The following is a 17397-nucleotide window of genomic DNA, read 5'->3' as shown; positions in this document are numbered from 1 at the left end:
TCAGGCAGCGTAAACACAAAACAGGGCAGAGCAAAAAAACTGAAAGTCTGAAATGAAAAAGAGCAAGATGTAAGCAAAAACATCTTATTTTACATGTCAACATTTGTGTTTTTGTTTGATATTAGGAAAGTTGATACAAAATTTAGCTCTCACGTCCACAATTTTGACATGGAAATTTGTACAAACCTTCATCTAAGGCCAACTTAATTTTCTTTTTCCCGTTTTCTCTTACACTAATCCTTTATCACTCTTTTCTTATCACTCTATTCTCTCATTTACTCCCATGCATTTTACAGAGCAACAGTCACACATAGGGTGGTAGTAGTCTATTGGGTAACACACTCGCCTGTGAACCAGGAGACCCAGGTTCAAATCCCACTTACTACCATTGTGTCCCTGAGCAAGACACTTAACCCTAAGTTGCTCCAGGGGGGACTGTCCCTGTAACCACTGATTGTAAGTCGCTCTGGATAAGGGCGTGTGATAAATGCTGTAAATCTAAATGTAAATGTTTTAGCCTTCCAAACATCACACATTTCACCCATTCATCCAATGTAACTAATTAAACCACAATCAACCTTTCTCTACTCATTCTCTTATTTTCCACTCCTCTTTTCATTTCTCCATCCTCCAATTCACCCCATGCATTTTTTTTCAGAGCAACAGTGGTTACACTTTCAGCCTTCCAACAACCACACATTTCACCCATTCATTCACCATTTCAACCACATTAAAACTTTCTTCACTCATCTTTTCATCCCTCCATCCTGAAATTCACCCCCATGCATTTTTCCAACCCCCACACATTTGACCCATTCAACAAACTTAACATATTCAACCACATTTAACCTCCTTCCACTCATCCCCCTTACCTACACTTCTGCTTTTCATCCCTCCATCCTCCCATTGAATCCCATTAATTTTACAGAGGAACAATGGTAACATTTTCAGTATTCCAAATAAAATAGTTGTCATGTCCAAATCGTCACTATACTTAACTTGACTCATTGTGGCTACGTATTGTTAGCATGCCAACATATAAAATTTTCAACATGCTTGAAACGTCACCAAATTATCACGTTGTGGCCACGCCCCCTTAAGCATTTTTGACGTTAGCATGATAACATTAACATGCTAACATGGTAATTTTTGAACATCGTCCAAACATTACCAAATTTCACATGACGCATTGTGGCCACACCCTCTTAGAATTTTTGACATTAGCATCCATTAGCATCCACATTTTTGAACATTGTCCAAACTTTCACGTGACGCATTAGAATTTTTAGGTTAGGTCTTTTTTTTACAATTTTTTTTTTACAATTTGACCAATTCCATGAAATTAACAAATGAACTAAATGAACTAACAATGATTTAACTCTTCTCCTTCATCCTTTCATCCTATTGTCTTTTAAACTGTCATTGCTTTCCAAGAAAAAATTAAAGTTTGATCATGAATTTCCTTTTTCTATTTCATGTTGAGAACCTTGTACTTTCTTAATCTGAAAAGTAAAAGCAGGTGCTAAATTTTAATACACACACCAAAAAATTATTGTTCTCTGTGATTGCATGAGCAACGTGATTTCCAGCATCTGTTTGCATGTGTGTGTATTTGAGCGGCCCCGTAATCAGAAGGTTGCCGGATAGAATCTCGATCCGCCAAGGTGCCACTGAGGTGCCACTGACCAAAGCACCGTCCCCACACACTGCTCCCCGGGCGCCTGTCATGGCTGCCATGGGTTAAATGTAGAGGACAAATTTCACTGTGTGCACCGTGTGCTGTGCTGCTGTGTATCACAAGTGACAATCACATCACTTCACAAACAAATGTGACTGGAAAAAAACTTCATTTATATGCAGGATCTTGTCTCTAATGGACTACAAGTAAGGACAATTAAAATTTCCAACTAAAAATAATAAAATAATTTAAATGATTAAAAACAACATTCCTGTGCACTGCAGTGCACACACAACTGAAACAAACCTTTACTGTCTCACTATTTCAGACATGCTTTACAATCCTTGGTGTGTGTGCATGTGTGTGCATGAGATCCAATGTTTCAACAACAAAAGCTGTTGAAGATTCAAACTAAAGCACTGAGTATGAACTTGCTCAGAGAAGAATGACACCATGACCTAAAGACAAATACGCAGCAAAGGTAAAATGCAATAAATATGTTATTCAGTTCAGTTCAAAATGAAACCTCAAATAAAAATAACTTGTATGTAATTAAATAAAATTTACCCAAGACAAAGGGCTAACAATAAAGACAGAAATAAAAAACAATAAATTGGAACAATAAATAAATTGGATTGGAACTATGACAGGCCCTATAGGACATTGTCTGTCATTGGTCTCACACACACAATACTGAACTGTTCTCTCTTACAGTCACTATCATTTTCTCTTACATTAACAATTTTTTTCTCTTACATTTGCCATCATTCTCTCTTACATTCACTATCATTTTTTATGATAGTGAATTTTATGGGGTTTTGGGGGGACAAATTTATGTCAGGGGGGGTACATGTCCCCTCTGTCTATGTCCATATATGGCGTTATTGACGTATGCTGAGAGGCTGAATGCGACATCTAGTGATTATATCTTTGGTGTATATATCTATGTTGTCACCTACTGATCCCAACATTACGTCTCACTCTGTCACAGTCTGAGGTTGCTGCTCATACAGTCTATGCTTTTGTTCACCCCCTGGTGGTTGGTTGACTATTGGTTGAGATTGTTCTTGATATCATAAGCAGCAGAGCCCACTTTTCAAATTTCAATATCACCAAAAATATCATCTTAATTTAATCGTGGCAGCCAATTATAATTAAAATTCGATTAATTGTGCAGCCCTAGTACACATGCACTTCTTTCTCAGCCTATATAATCTTGACATCATCTCTTAAACATTCCCCTACATCCTGGGATTCATTTGTGTTGCCTTTTTGTCCCAGAACTGAGACACTGGGTCAGCAGCCCATTAGTCACAAGACGCACCCAAATCCCCCCAGGACACTGAGATGACTGCAGCCAAGGGCCAGAGGACAGAATGCAGTCGTGGGAAAGATGGAGAAGCTGGCCTAGGACGTTGGGTGGGGGTTTCGCAATGTCATTCCTTCCACTTCTGGATTTGCTCGAACAGCTGGAGCATTATTTTATTTAAACCCAGTGGTCCATATTCACCATTTTAGGATGGCCTCCACCTCCTGGGTGGTTCAGATCTCACTCTGTGTCAGACAAGTACTGTGTAAATGTGACTCTTTTCTTTTCCTTTAAATAAAGCCTGAGTAGTAGGTTAAGAGTAGAAAAATATCCTTCATGTTCCCTCAAATAATTTGTAGAATTAATGAAGATGCATATCTGTATCTGATACATATATATTTTTTGACCCCTGACAAATGGGTACAATAATGAAAAGCCTACATACTCACCCATGTACACATACACATATAATTCACAATGGCAGCAGGTCTCACACACACACACACACACACACACACACACACACACACACACACACACACACACACACACACACACACACACACACACAGAAGCAGTATCTCTGTGCCTTTAAAAGGTAATGTGTGAGCACCAACACAGGGAGCCTGTAGCTGCAAGCTCTGAAACAGAGATGATGGAGTGCAGATTTGCACGCATAAACACCCACCATTCCCAGATGTGCTGATAATAACTGGCTGCTGATTCATGCCATGTCGTTAAAGGAATCTGGTAGCTGGTGGCTGAAATGTGGTTAGAAATATCGCTGGTGGTCTAATACAGGCCAACCACAGCCTTTGACTTTCACTGATGCATAAAAAAATCATGCTACAGTGCTTTAAAACACCCATGGGAAGCCACAGAGAAGAAAAATGGACATACAGATTCTACAGTGTTTGGAACCAACTGCATAGACTCTGTTCTGAACACAGTCATGCTTGGCAGCAGTAATTCAGGCCAGAGATAAATATAAAAATGGCCACAGTTCAGTTGTAATTATCCAAAATGTCACCATTATAAAGTGGGGACACATATGGGAAAACATTCTCTAGCAGTGACATTGAATCACTTTTAAACTGAGCAAGATAATAAATACAATAAATAAACAAGGAGAAGAAAAAGTACATGTTGCTCCATGAGACCATGCTTGGATGATGGGAAAAGGTAGGTCTGAATCTGATTCAGATGTTCTTGCACTGGGCAGAGGTCAAAGGGTGAACAAAAGTGATTCAGATTGTGTGCCCGAGTAATTTGGCTTGAAAGATTAAAAAAGGATAGAACACTGAGTGGATCATCCAAAAGTGAAACAGGTTCTGATTTACATTTATGGCACTTAGCAGATGCCCTTATCTAGAGCAACTTACAATCAGCAGTTACAGGGACAGTCCCCCAGGAGACACTCAGGGTCATGTGTAGGGCTATGCAATATGGCATAAAATTCATATTGCTATAAATGTAACCATATACTGTAGACAGTATATATCGCGGTATATAATTTGAAAAGTAAATTTAAATATAACTACTTTTGAAAGGGTAACATGTGTCCATGTATCAACATAGGGCATAACGTTAACCAGATAAAAAAATATCTGGCCAATTTTGTCACACCCAATTTTGTCACACCCAATTTTGTCACACCCATAAGGCCAGTGAAATACCACTAATAACACTGCTTCTTCATATTTTATCATGCAGCCCCTAAAAGTATTTTTTTTTGCACCAAACAGGTTAGGACCGCTCCTGGTCATTTCCATGTGCGCTGTTAGGACCCGATTGCCTAACTGCAGGGTATGGATTGGGCACTGACTATGTGCATACATCATTAAAGCCAAGTCTCTAAGCTAAGACCTTCATGTACTGCATTAGATTTGTTCTTCCACTTTTGTGGAGGAGGTGCTGTTTTTAGATTGTTGTCCCCTTGGTTTACCCCTTTCCCCAGAGAATGGATATTATTTATTCTGTGACCCCTGCTGTAATATCTGGACCATGAGAAACACTAAACATGTGTACAAAATACACGTGAGGGAATTTGCCCTCAGAAGTTCATGTTCATGTTCAAAAAGAAGTAACTTATGTACTGTACATTTTATACTACATTGAAAAAAGAAAACACTGGCACAATCTTAAATTAATGAATGTGTCACACCTAATATTTTAGCACTGATGTAATGTAAATAATGTAAGTTTGATTGGTTTATTAACAGTATGTCAATGCTACAATATTAGGTGTGACCAATTTTTTTTAAATATTAAAATAAATATTTTTAGGGTTTACTTTTTTCAGTGTATGAATCTGAATCTGAGTGAAAATGAACAGTGATAACAATGTCAAAAATGCAAGTTCACTTCGAACACCTCAATTATTCAAACATTAACATCCATGTATATTTAGGAAATCTTTATTTGTCTTTCTAAGAATCAACTTGTCCGCCATGCAACTCTCACACACACAGTTGTGGCACACTCTTCATTATGGACATTTTTCTCATGTGCGCAAGGCCAGATTTATGTCCTACGCACAGCCTTAAAGCGTTTGTCGTCACCATCGACAAACGGGGTGACAAGGCCTGAATTCCTTGGCCTCTCAACCTTCATACACAGAAGTCCTGTGAGCTGCTCTAGGTTTACACTAGCCTAATGTGTTTGGTTCAGACATAATTACAGCACAGCCATTTTATTACCACTGTCCACAGGAAAGAGGGTGACTGATTTCTGTATCTACGTCACAGCCAAAGAACAAACAAACAAAAAAAGGTCCTTCTCCCTGCATAGTATAACGTCAGTTAAGGTGGGTCATGTGAGGTTCACTGCCAGATTTGGTCCTCCACGGTATAGAGAATGACGTGTTTCAATACTCCAAAATAAGCAGAAGGAAATCTAGTGCAGGTTTTGTTACAGTCAGATGGAAGGTTTGATTTGTATGGGTTCTGTTGTGTCGGCTGGTGAAGCATGATATGAATTGAACGTAGTCTAGTGCAGGGTTGGCGAACCCATGGCTCTTCTGCTACTGTCATTACTAAAAATGGTTTCAGACTGCACACTGCACACTCAAGCGCTGTGCCGAAACCTTTATTTTTTATGCCACTCAAGCCTTAAGACCAGCAGTTTGGATACTACAGGCCTGTCAGGTGTGTTTTTACATTTAATTTACATTTAAAGCATTTGGCAGACGCCCTTATCCAGAGCAACTTACAACGTGCTTAAGTTACCATCGATGAAGAGATCAATTCCGGTTCACTAGGACCCCAACTATGAATACATCTATTTTATTCACTCTGTTGTAGATTCTGTACACAAAGTTCGATAACAAGAAAATTACAATTTAATCTAAATATTCTTTAAAGAGGAAGGTCTTGAGCTGTCGTTTGAAGGTGCTCAGTGACTGAGCTGTTCTGACCTCGAAGGGAAGTTCATTCCACCACCGAGGGGCCAAGACGGAGAAAAGTCTAGATGAATGTTTTCCTTTTACCTTCAGAGATGGAGGGACAGGCGAGCAGTACTGGAGGCTCGGAGTATACGAGGTGCAGTGTGAGGTGTAATAAGGGCTGTGAGGTAGGATGGTGCTACTCCATGTCTGGCTTTGTAGGCCAGCATCAGTATTTTGAACCTGATGCGTGCAGCTACTGGGAGCCAGTGGAGGGAACGTAGCAGAGGGGTGGTGTGGGAGAATTTGGGAAGGTTGAAGACTTACAACGTGCTTTCAAGTTATCATTGATGAAGTGATCAGTTCCGGTTCATTAGGACCCCAACTATGAATACAACCTTTTTATTCACTCTGTTGTAGATTCTGTACACAAGCTCGACAATAAGAAAGTTACAAGTTAATCTAAATATTCTCTAAAGAGGAAGGTGTTGAGCTGTTTGAAAATACTCAGTGACGGAGCTGTTCAGACGGAGAAGAGTCTAGATGAGTGTCTTCCTTTTACCTTTAGCGATGGGGGGACCAGGCGAGCAGTACTGGAGGCAGACATTTTGACAGTGAACACAGCTTATTAGTGATGTGATTGTCATTGTGATACACAGCACAGCACACGGTGTACACAACGAAATATGTCCTCTGCTTTTAACCCATCACCCTTGGTGAGCAGTGGGCAGCAATGACAGGTGCCCGGGGAGCGGTGGTCTCATGGGGACGGTGCTTTGCTCAGCGGTACCTCAGTGGCACCTTGGCGGCTTGGGATTCGACCTGGCAACCTTCTGGTTACAGGGCTGCTTCTTTAACCGCTCGTCCACCACTGCCCCTGGCAGTATATATGACATTAAAATAGCATATGATAACCAGGACTTCAGAGATTAATCGGTTTGACAACTTACCTGGCCGGGTGCTGAAAGATTGTGCTGATCAGCTGGCTAGTGTCCTGATGGATATCTTCAACATGTCTCTGAGCCAGTCGATGGTCCCAGCATGATTCAAGGTCACCACCATCATACCAGTGCCGAAGAAGTCAGCAATGATGTGATACAATGACTACCGACATGTTGCAATCACACCAATCATCATGAAGTACTACGAAAGGTTAGTCATGCCACATATCAAGAAGAACCTGCCCATCTCCCTAGATCCACTTCAATTTGCATACTGGCACAACAGGTTCACTGAGGATGCCATATCCTCTGCCCTCCTTAATACATCTTGAAAAGCAAGATATGTCTGGATGTTATTCATAAACTTCAGCTCTGCCTTCAACACAATCTTCCTTTAAAAGTTGGATGTGAAACTGAGTGGGCTTAGCCTGAACACCATTCTCTGCAACTGGGTCCTAGACTTCATCATAGATGGGTGGCCACACCTCCTCCATCATCAGACTGAGCACAGGAGCAACACAGGGATCCATGTTTAGTCCCCTGCTCTTCACATCCTGTCCAGAGACAACTCATCATAAACGTTTCAGTGGTGGAGATTGTAACCAAGTTCCTTGGTGTGCACATCACTGAGGTACTTACATGGACAGTAAACACCACCTCATGGATAAAAAAAACTCAACAGAGAGCCCCCCCCCCCCCCCTGGGGCCACTTAATTGGGGGTAGTGGTGGCCTAGCAGTTAAGGTCCCCGTAAGTGGTCCCATAATCAGAAAGTTGCTGGTTCGAATCCCTATCTGTCAAGGTGCCACTGAGGTGCCACTGAGCGAAGCACCATCCCCACACACTGCTCCCCGGGTGCCTGTCATGGCTGCCCACTGCTCACCAAGGGTGATGGTTAAATACAGAGGACACTTTTCACTGTGTGCACCGTGTGCTGTGCTGCTGTGTATTACAATGACAATCACTTCACTTTAGTATCACTTTATTTAAGTAGGGTGACCAAATTTTTGTTCCAACAAACCACTGCTGCAAACAGGGTTGGCGAAGAAAGTGTTATATTCTCTCACTTCATTGTTCAAGGGAAAATCTTTTTGCACTTCAACTTGAACTGATTTGAGAACTGTTAAAGTGCCAATGTAGACTGGTTTAACGTTTCTTTTCTTTCTTTTTTTTATTGTCACTGCATTTACATTACTGCCATTTATGTGTCAGCAACAAATGAGCTGGGCTACCTATTGATGTGTACAGCTATTACATTTATTTTATTTACACATTCATATTTTCCAACTGGCTGAAAGCTGTCCTATGCCCAGATGCAGCACAACAGGCCCTGCTACCACCATCACCATGTTTCACATGAGACCAGGTTCTTATGTGGGATTGTAGTGTTTTCCCTTCTCCAAACAGTCTCTCATTTCAACTTTGGTGTCCACAAAATTTTTCCAAAATCCTCCTGGCTTTCCCACATGAGCTCTCTCTAAAAAAAAGGCAAGCATGACTTATTTAATTACATCCATGTGGGCTATTGCCCTCCAATGCCAGTTAAAGAGGTCAACACTGATTCTTGGTCACACAATGCATTCTGGGAGTTGAAATGTTCAGGAGATTCGGAAAATATGTTGAGCAATACGTTATGTAGCTGCATCCAAGCTGATCCCATATGACACTAAAACACATGGAAGCCTGTAGGCCCACTGTGAGGACATGTTCCATATGTCCATTAAAGCATTCATTACAGGCTTTACCAGGCTTGTGAAGCAGTTGTTTAATCTGCGGTAACCAATCCTGGTAGTATGTATTAAGGCATGGAGCATGGAGTTGGTGAGTCCTTTTTGGTGTGAAAATTAGTGTGTTCCTGACAGTGCTTTGTAAATTGAAAAATTTTAATGTGACTCAACCCTGTATGTGCTCCTAACAAGCATTATGTCAGAGCAGATATCACTTGCTTCATGTTCAGGCCAATATCAACTTACTAGGAAAAAGACAACTATGAAAACATGATGTATGGGTGGAAAAGGAGATCTGCTCAGAAGACAATGCCACCCAGTCTTCATCAGAAATCATTTCCTTTCAGACTTTAATGTTATCTTTACCTCATGCATCTAATGTCACAAAAAAAACAGCACAGCACAGCACCTATATATATTTATATGAGAAATGGGGCAACAGAATATTTGGGAGTTATCTCATAAAGATGACATTGGGGCAGCATGAACGCATTACCGGGAGATGCGTTTTCCATTGAATCAGTGTTCTGATTCAGTCAATGATTCAGTCATTGTGAGTCAATGTGGCAACGACTCAGCTCACCTCAACTCTCCTCATCTTTCTCCTGCTTTCCTCAACCCTCATTCCATGTTTGTTGTGCTTGTTATGCGAGCGCCAACCTCCGTGGGGGTTGCAGTGTGTGCTGAACACGCTTGCAGAGGACTCAGCCACCACTTCACATCATCTCCCGATTTGGTTCCACATCTCCTACGACATTTGTTTTTTATCATGTCACACCATAGCCTTGTGACATGGGCACAGACATTCAAACTTTTAATAAGAGTGACTTCACCCCCACCAGTCTCTAGCCCAGAGCAGGGTGTGAATAATCACTATTGACACACCATTTACTTGCACACTCACACCTATGGCCAATTTACTGTAGATTGACCAGTTCACCTAGTGTGCATACCATTGGGTAGTGGGTTGAAAACCTGGAGAGAGAAGACAAAGCTGGAGTCCAGATTCAAAAGGTTGAAGGCCACAGTCTTTGTCAATTTGAAGATTCATGACAAAATTAAGAAACAGTTCATTCAACAGTCAATTCATGGTCAGTACAGATTTTAAACCATTTTCAATCCAAACATTTTGTTAAAAAAAAACAACAGCAGCGATTCCTTAAACTACAAAAACAAATGTGGAACAGAGAATATGAACACTGTTACACCTGTGTGTATGGACAGGAGGGGATTTAGAAAGGAGGAAGTTGGGTATGTAATAGCTGTCAGGCATCAATGGACTATATTTGTTTTTGGCGGCCTGTCTTAATCTTAGTTTTAGTCTAGTCTTTACATCGTCATTTTAGTTTTTATTAGTCTGATTTACGTCCATTCACATTTTAGTCTAGTCAAGTTCCAGTTGACTAAAAGTCTGAGCATTTTAGTCTTATTTTAGTCAGAATTATCCATGACTATTTTAGTCTCCTTTAATGAAATTTAATGAAAATGTGTTTTTTGTCTCTTTTTTTAGAAATGTAATTCTATTTAACCCAGTCAATATAGTACAAGTACCTAATAGAATAGACAAAAACAAAATTTTCTTTAAATTTTCTTTCATTTCAAACCCAATTCATAATTAAAACAAGGTTATCTTATTATTATATTACATATTATAAATGTTTTAAAATATAATATTATATATTAATCAGAAGGTTGCCGGTTCGAATCCCGATCCACCAAGGTGCCACTGAGGTCCCACTGAGCAAAGCACCATCCCCACACACTGCTCCCCGGGCGCCTGTCATGGCTGCCCACTGCTCACCAAGGGTCTTTTCCAAGAAAGTCAAAATGTCACTTCCTCATTTATGTTTGACCCACCACATATACCTATGCCCACGATATAGCTATGTATTCTGTATTCTGTAATCCAATGAATACTACAAATTCCTATTGAGAAAGTGCCGTCAACTAAATTGGAGATACAGGATGATAATAATAATAACGCGATTCGTCAACAAAAATTAAGAGATTTAGTATAGTTTTAGTATAGTTTATAGATATTTTGTTAAAAAACAAATTGGCTGACAAAGACAACACTACTATGGACCTCTGCTCTTTAAATTTTGTTTAAATCAGTATGAATTCTGAGGGTCAGATATAGTTGCACACCAATGGTGGGTAGTTAGTTCCTCCTCTTTGAGATACAGAAAACTAGAAACCTTAAATCATACCAAGCTAACCTTTTCCTCTTTTTTAAAACTACATGGTTGGGAATGATCACCCTCAGCAGTTAACAGGGCCCTATTCCCTGCATGTACATTTGGAGGTCTTCGACCCTATAATAGTGTGCTAAGCATGTGCATGCTATGATCTGGTGTTATCGGATTCATATGAGGGGGTTTCTAATCTTTAAGTGCTCGTCTGCAGTCCTGGGTAATATTGGCTCACACAATGTGGCTTTTGTCCTTGAAATAGTGTTGGCCCAAAGTATGGTACTTAACTGCTCACAAGTCTGAATACTAAGGGTCGGAGGGGAGGGAATGACAGGCATAGCTTGAAGCAATCTTCTTAAAGGACGTCTTTGAGCTGGAGCTGAAGAGGAGTCCTCTTTCTTCAGCAGTGCTGTTTAAAATGTCATATGAGGATATGAGGATGGAATCTTGAGATATGATTTTTTTTGGCAGGGAAGAATTCCATTTTAAGATGGAAATTCCTCAGTGATACTTAACACTACACATAGACCTCCAAAGCATGTATATACACACATCAAAAATACAAGATACATTCATAAAATCTTAACCCCATACTTAACTATATGTATATTTATGCAAGAATGTATAATAGATGGGAACATGCTGAATGTTTTATGTCTTCCATGGAGGTTAATTCATTAACATATTGCTTAAGAGGAGACAAAGCAAACAATGCCTTATATTATTTCCGATTGAACAAGGAAACCTGAAACTTAATCAAGTACATGCTGGAAGATTCTGCTTTTTTGAGCCATGTTTTTGTCTTTGGTTATTTTGGTTTAAGAATTTCTGATAATATAATAAACATGTGCAATATAAATAGTATTTCCTGTAACTAGTCCAAGAGTGTCCAAACTTCGGCCTACAGGCCAACTGCAGCCTATTATCCATTTTTAATTGGTTTGCAGCTAATTCTAAAAATATAATGAAATATGAGTTTCATTATATTTTTATGCCATAAAATATGTTTTTTGTAAAATAAAATACTGTAAATGCCAGAATGCCCTTTTTGTGAAAAAAATCTACGCATATAGGTTAAGGTCTGTTACCAGTAACGACACCGAACAGCCATGTAATGGTAAAAATTTATATTGATGTTTAGTTATTTTAAAAGTTTCTCGGGTGCTGGGGAAGGGAGGAGCTAAGAATGAATAAAAAATGTCATTGAGGCAGAAGGGCTTTTACTGGTAATGATGTGAAAGCATTTATTTATAAATAAATGTATTTAAAATGTTAAATACAATGAAATGTATTATTTAATATATGTGAATGTGCAACTTGATTATTGCAACTTGAAAACCCCATGTTTGTGAATATAAGTGATTAGTTTTCTGTCGCATAAATGGTATGGTCCAGGTCTGTAAAAACTGGCCCAAGATTGAAGATTAAAGAAGAGAATTGATTGAACTTAAAAAAAATATAATTTAATAAACGGAGTCTGCTTTCGATTTGCAACCACTTTGTGTCTCCATCCCTGCAACCATCACCACTCAGCTGTCCTGCACAGGGGGATTAAATTAATAAATAGAATCAGCAAGATATTCATGAAAGATAATGAATATATTTATTAACCTTAATGATGTGATTATATTTGGGGGGAAGGGTTAATATTGCCCCCCGCAAATTATGTGGCCCTCATTCAAAAAGTTTGGACAGCCCTGAACTGGCCTATCCAATATCAAATAATGCAAATAATACATTTAAGGCATAATTCATATAATACAGATTTATGTACTTAAGTACTTGTACTTTACTTAATTCTAAGCATGCTGAAAGCACATTGAGAATGTATTTAATTATTCTTGTGTCAGTAGGAACTGAATCCTCAATCCATTTCCTGCACTTTCAGGCTGCTCTGGTTACAAATAAAACATTACATACTGAGGTTCTCATCTGATTATCTACGCTTCATCCACAGCTGCTGCAAATTCCCCCAGCATTGAGTAATGTTGTCTGCCATAGCCAGGTGACCCAGGGAGTTCTTTAAAAGAGCTGGTTAGTGTACAAATTGTCAGAACTAGAACATTAGTGGCATAAAAATGCAGTCATTGTTCCTACAAAATAGCCAAAAAGACCCGTTGCTCCTTATTGTGCTAAACTTCCTGTGACAAGTTTCACTTCCTGTCCTACTGCAGACATGCAATAATTTTCCCATGGAACAAACTTCCCATGGTCACAATTACTTCTGTTTTCCTTGTCATTTCTTTTCCATTTGTAAAAAAAAGCACTGTATTTAAACTCATCTGATGTTACCTGGACAAAAAGACGCATGATACAATAGATGTTGCAAGAATGAACAGTTTCTCATTTATTAACACAGGTAGATTACTACTGCAGTTAGACAGAAATATTGTATGTACAAATGGTACCAATGATACAGAAAAAAAGGATTGAGGAAGAGAGAGAAAAGCCGGGAACCAGGCTTTATGGCAGTCTGTCCCTGGAGAAACAAGGGGCAAGAGCCACCGATGGAGGAGGAAAAGAAGAGACCACAGATTACAACAGAAATTCTAATTCAAACTCAAATTTTATTTGCCACATACACAGTCATACATGGTATGATATGCAGTGAAAAGCTTTACAAACTGTTTAATACTTGCCATTTGACTCCCAAAAAAGGTTGCCAGACAACAATTAGACTGTCCTTTAATGTCTCTGCCTTGTCTGAACAGATACAGGAACAGAGTGGTCCTCCACCCCCGAAATACCTGTCATGGCACCTCAAGCCATTTGCTGGCTTTTGACACCTCTTTGCTTGGCCACAGTTTGATAAAGATACAAGCGGGGTTCTTCACCAAATACAAAATGCCATGGAGCTGTAATTTTCCATATTAAACATTCATTAAAAAATGGCTCTATGTCATCTCATGGTGCACCTTTCACCACAGATCATCTGCAATTAATTCCGAATGCTACAGTGGGTCTGACATCAACCTTTCATTGATGGTCTTTTATGAATAACTTTATAGATGTTTTAGTTCCTACAGTTTAAGTGTGGCCTAAACTAGAAATAAATAAGAGTACCCATTTGATATTTTGTGAACAAGCTTTGTGAGATAATGATACAGACCCAGACTTGCTGTTCATTTAGCAGGTTACATTCAGGAGTTTGTACCCAGGCTAGTCTAAATGACAACATATGTCATCTGGGGTTAAAAGGAAGGGAATATGGAAAAAGTAAAAATTTGCAAATGTACAATTCACTAGTTTACCATTAGTTCACCACTACACTGCAATACTGGTGCAATTTAATGGTGCAAAAATGTAAAATACCAAGGGTATAAAACTGTATTTAAATATGAAAGGACTGTTAAATCAACAGTGAAATGACTGTTAAATCAAAGCCTTGTTACACATCTTGTATTATTCATAGTAGATCATAACCATATTAAAAACAAGAATCTGCTTAATGATTGCTTGGAACAACATATAAAAACTTTTTTATGAGCCCCGACCCATGATTTAAAACCACATGATTTTAGTTATGGTTGGGTTTTTTTTATCTCAAGTGTTGCCCGTGTGTAAAGTGAGTGTGAGCGAGTGTTTCCTTTCCCCCTTCCCCAAAGTAGATTCCTATGTGTTTGTTTGTCTGTCCCATAACTCAATAAGCTAGTCTTTGTACAAAGCAGGTCTGCCTGGGTCCACCCCTTCCCTGGTGCAACACAACAAAGACCGAGGTAATGCTGAAATACAGAAATAATGCATAACAATAATGCGAACGAGAGGAAAGTCTCATCTCATTTTCGTCAACAAATTTTACATTTTTTTTTTAAAGCCGCTTTCATCAAATATTTACTGTAATTTATTTGTACTATTTGTGAACCTTGTGTCAGTTTTGATATGGGTGACATGGGCTGCTGCCGTTTTCTATTGGTGATTTGCAGGGAGGAAGGGCGCCCTCCATTCACGAGGTGTGCCTGCTGCTTGCTGCAGAGCGAGGAGAAGGGGCAGCGGTCACTGAGTGGCCAGTGTTGACCCACCGTCATGAAATAGACATGTTGAAATGATGGCACTGGTGCGTATTACTGCATTAACTCAGACATTTCCAGGCTGTTCACGAATTGGAGTACTTGGGTGTTAAAATAAAAGGAATGGTTTATTCTCTTCAAAGTCTGCCTCACAATATTTGTTTCAGTATAGTTATGTCATGTCTGCCGTCACCCCCACCAAGCCACCAAGGGGCTAGCGCACCTCTGTGACCCCGCCGGCCCAGCAGGAAACCACAAAGAAGATATAAACCAGCATAAACACCACAAACACATTTGTCGATTAGTTCTGCACTCTCACCTCCTGCTCCATGTCTTTCTCTGTCAGGCGAGCGAAGCCGCAGCCAGTCACTAGTGCGCCCCATGTCCCACTCCCTGATAAGTTATAATCATATGATCATCATTACGATGCATCTCGTTTCCATCACATAATTTTGTAGTGATATTCTGGCACCCACAGCTCTATAGTTAGTTAGCAGTTGTATACCGTAAATTTAACAGATACAACTTAACAAATTTGACAAATACAGTGCGGCATTAAGCAATTACATTCTTTACCATAAAATTTACAGTAAAGTTCTGACAGCCACAGCTGACAGTTGCATACCATAAATTTCAAATAATTTTTTACAGTGTATAACACAGATCAAATTTCTGATGTCCACTGATGTCACTGTGAATAATAAGGGGAATGCAGGTATGCGCACTATGTGGTGGTAGTAGGCTAGTGGATAAGAAACTAGTCTATGAACCCGAAGACCCAGGTTCAAATCCCTGAGCAAGACACTTAACCCTAAGTTGCTCCGGGGGGGAGCTGTCCCTGTAACTACTGACTGTAAGTCGCTCTGGATAAGGGTGTCTGATAAATGCTGTAAATGTTCTCCCTACATTAACGTATGCAGCCCTGAAGTCAAAAAAAGATGTAACAAAAGGGCCAGAATGGGGCCAGTGGAAGAAAGATTTGAATTTGGGTTTTTTCAGTTTACTCTGTGGTCATATACTCTTTACCGTACAGCCTTACTATCATTTAGTCATTAGACCAAGGTCTTTGAGATTTTCTTTGCTCATTACTCATCATTACTTATCCTCTGGATAAGGGCGTCTGATAAATGCTGTAAATGTAAATTACTTCAACATGAAATCCTCATGTAGGACAAAATAACAGGAAGAGGATGTGTCTGGCCTTACACCATGTAAACGCCACAGCCTCAGGGGTTATGCATGGTGTATATAGGAAGCTGCTGAAATGTTTTTTCCTGGCCGATGGTATTTTTGCTTCTTTTAAACAAACCAAGAGGCATAAAAAGAGTGCCAGTCTGACAATATTTTAGCTGGCACTGTCTACTTTGAGACAGAGCCTTTTACCCTTTTTCCTGTACAGTGACTGATAAAAGAGACAGCTAATATCTTAAAGCAGTGCTCCCGCTCATCTCCTCTGGAATGTGCTTCCTGATAAACTCCCACTCCCCTCTTAGGGGATTTCCTTTCCTTCTTGTGACTGAGGAAATTGCAGATATGGTGAATGTGAAGTGCTCACATGAGGATCTGCCACATTCCTAAAGCTTTTGTGGAAAATGTCCAATTTTATTAACGATTGCTTGGTACTATTTCACACAAGGGCTCATGGGTAATATTATTGTCTAATCACAGTGATGAGAAACAATCTCAGATGTGTTGGTTAGAGAGGACCAGGACCATGGACAGAGTTCCTATGTAAAACCATATCACGCTCATCGGCAGTACAATGAAACATATTAGTTTTCAGTTACCACTTTACACTCACTCGCTCTCACTCACAAGCTCAGAGTTGGAACAATGTGGCACAGCATCACCAACAAGCCATATCTGGCACCATGAAAGGTGCCTGTGGAGCAGTGTGTGTGGAAAGACCTAAGTGGCACATTGGCAGTCTGTGATTTAAACCTGCAACCCTTCAGTTACAATTCCAGTTCATGATTCACTAAGACGCCACTACCTACAGAGACTACCAAATAGTTACAGCCCAATCTACTGTTATCTATTATTCTCTGTTGTTGTATTCAAAATTTTACAAAAATAGAAAAACACTGTAACTACTGATTTGCTCTGGATAAGGCCCTGGAATCTGTAAATTATTTCTATGTTCTGTTCTGAATAAAATTTAT

General features: G+C 39.6%; 1 protein-coding gene across 1 annotated transcript in view; it reads right to left on the bottom strand.

The window, feature by feature from the left end:
* col4a2 (collagen, type IV, alpha 2) overlaps positions 1 to 17397 on the bottom strand; it is a 66637-nt gene that overhangs the window by 33451 nt on the left and 15789 nt on the right. The window lies entirely within an intron of this gene.

The sequence above is a fragment of the Denticeps clupeoides genome, chromosome 9 (genome assembly GCF_900700375.1).
Source record: "Denticeps clupeoides chromosome 9, fDenClu1.1, whole genome shotgun sequence".
Lineage (NCBI taxonomy): Eukaryota > Metazoa > Chordata > Actinopteri > Clupeiformes > Denticipitidae > Denticeps > Denticeps clupeoides.
The sequence above is the reverse complement of the archived record's forward strand: the minus strand, read 5'-3'. Positions and strand labels throughout refer to the sequence as shown.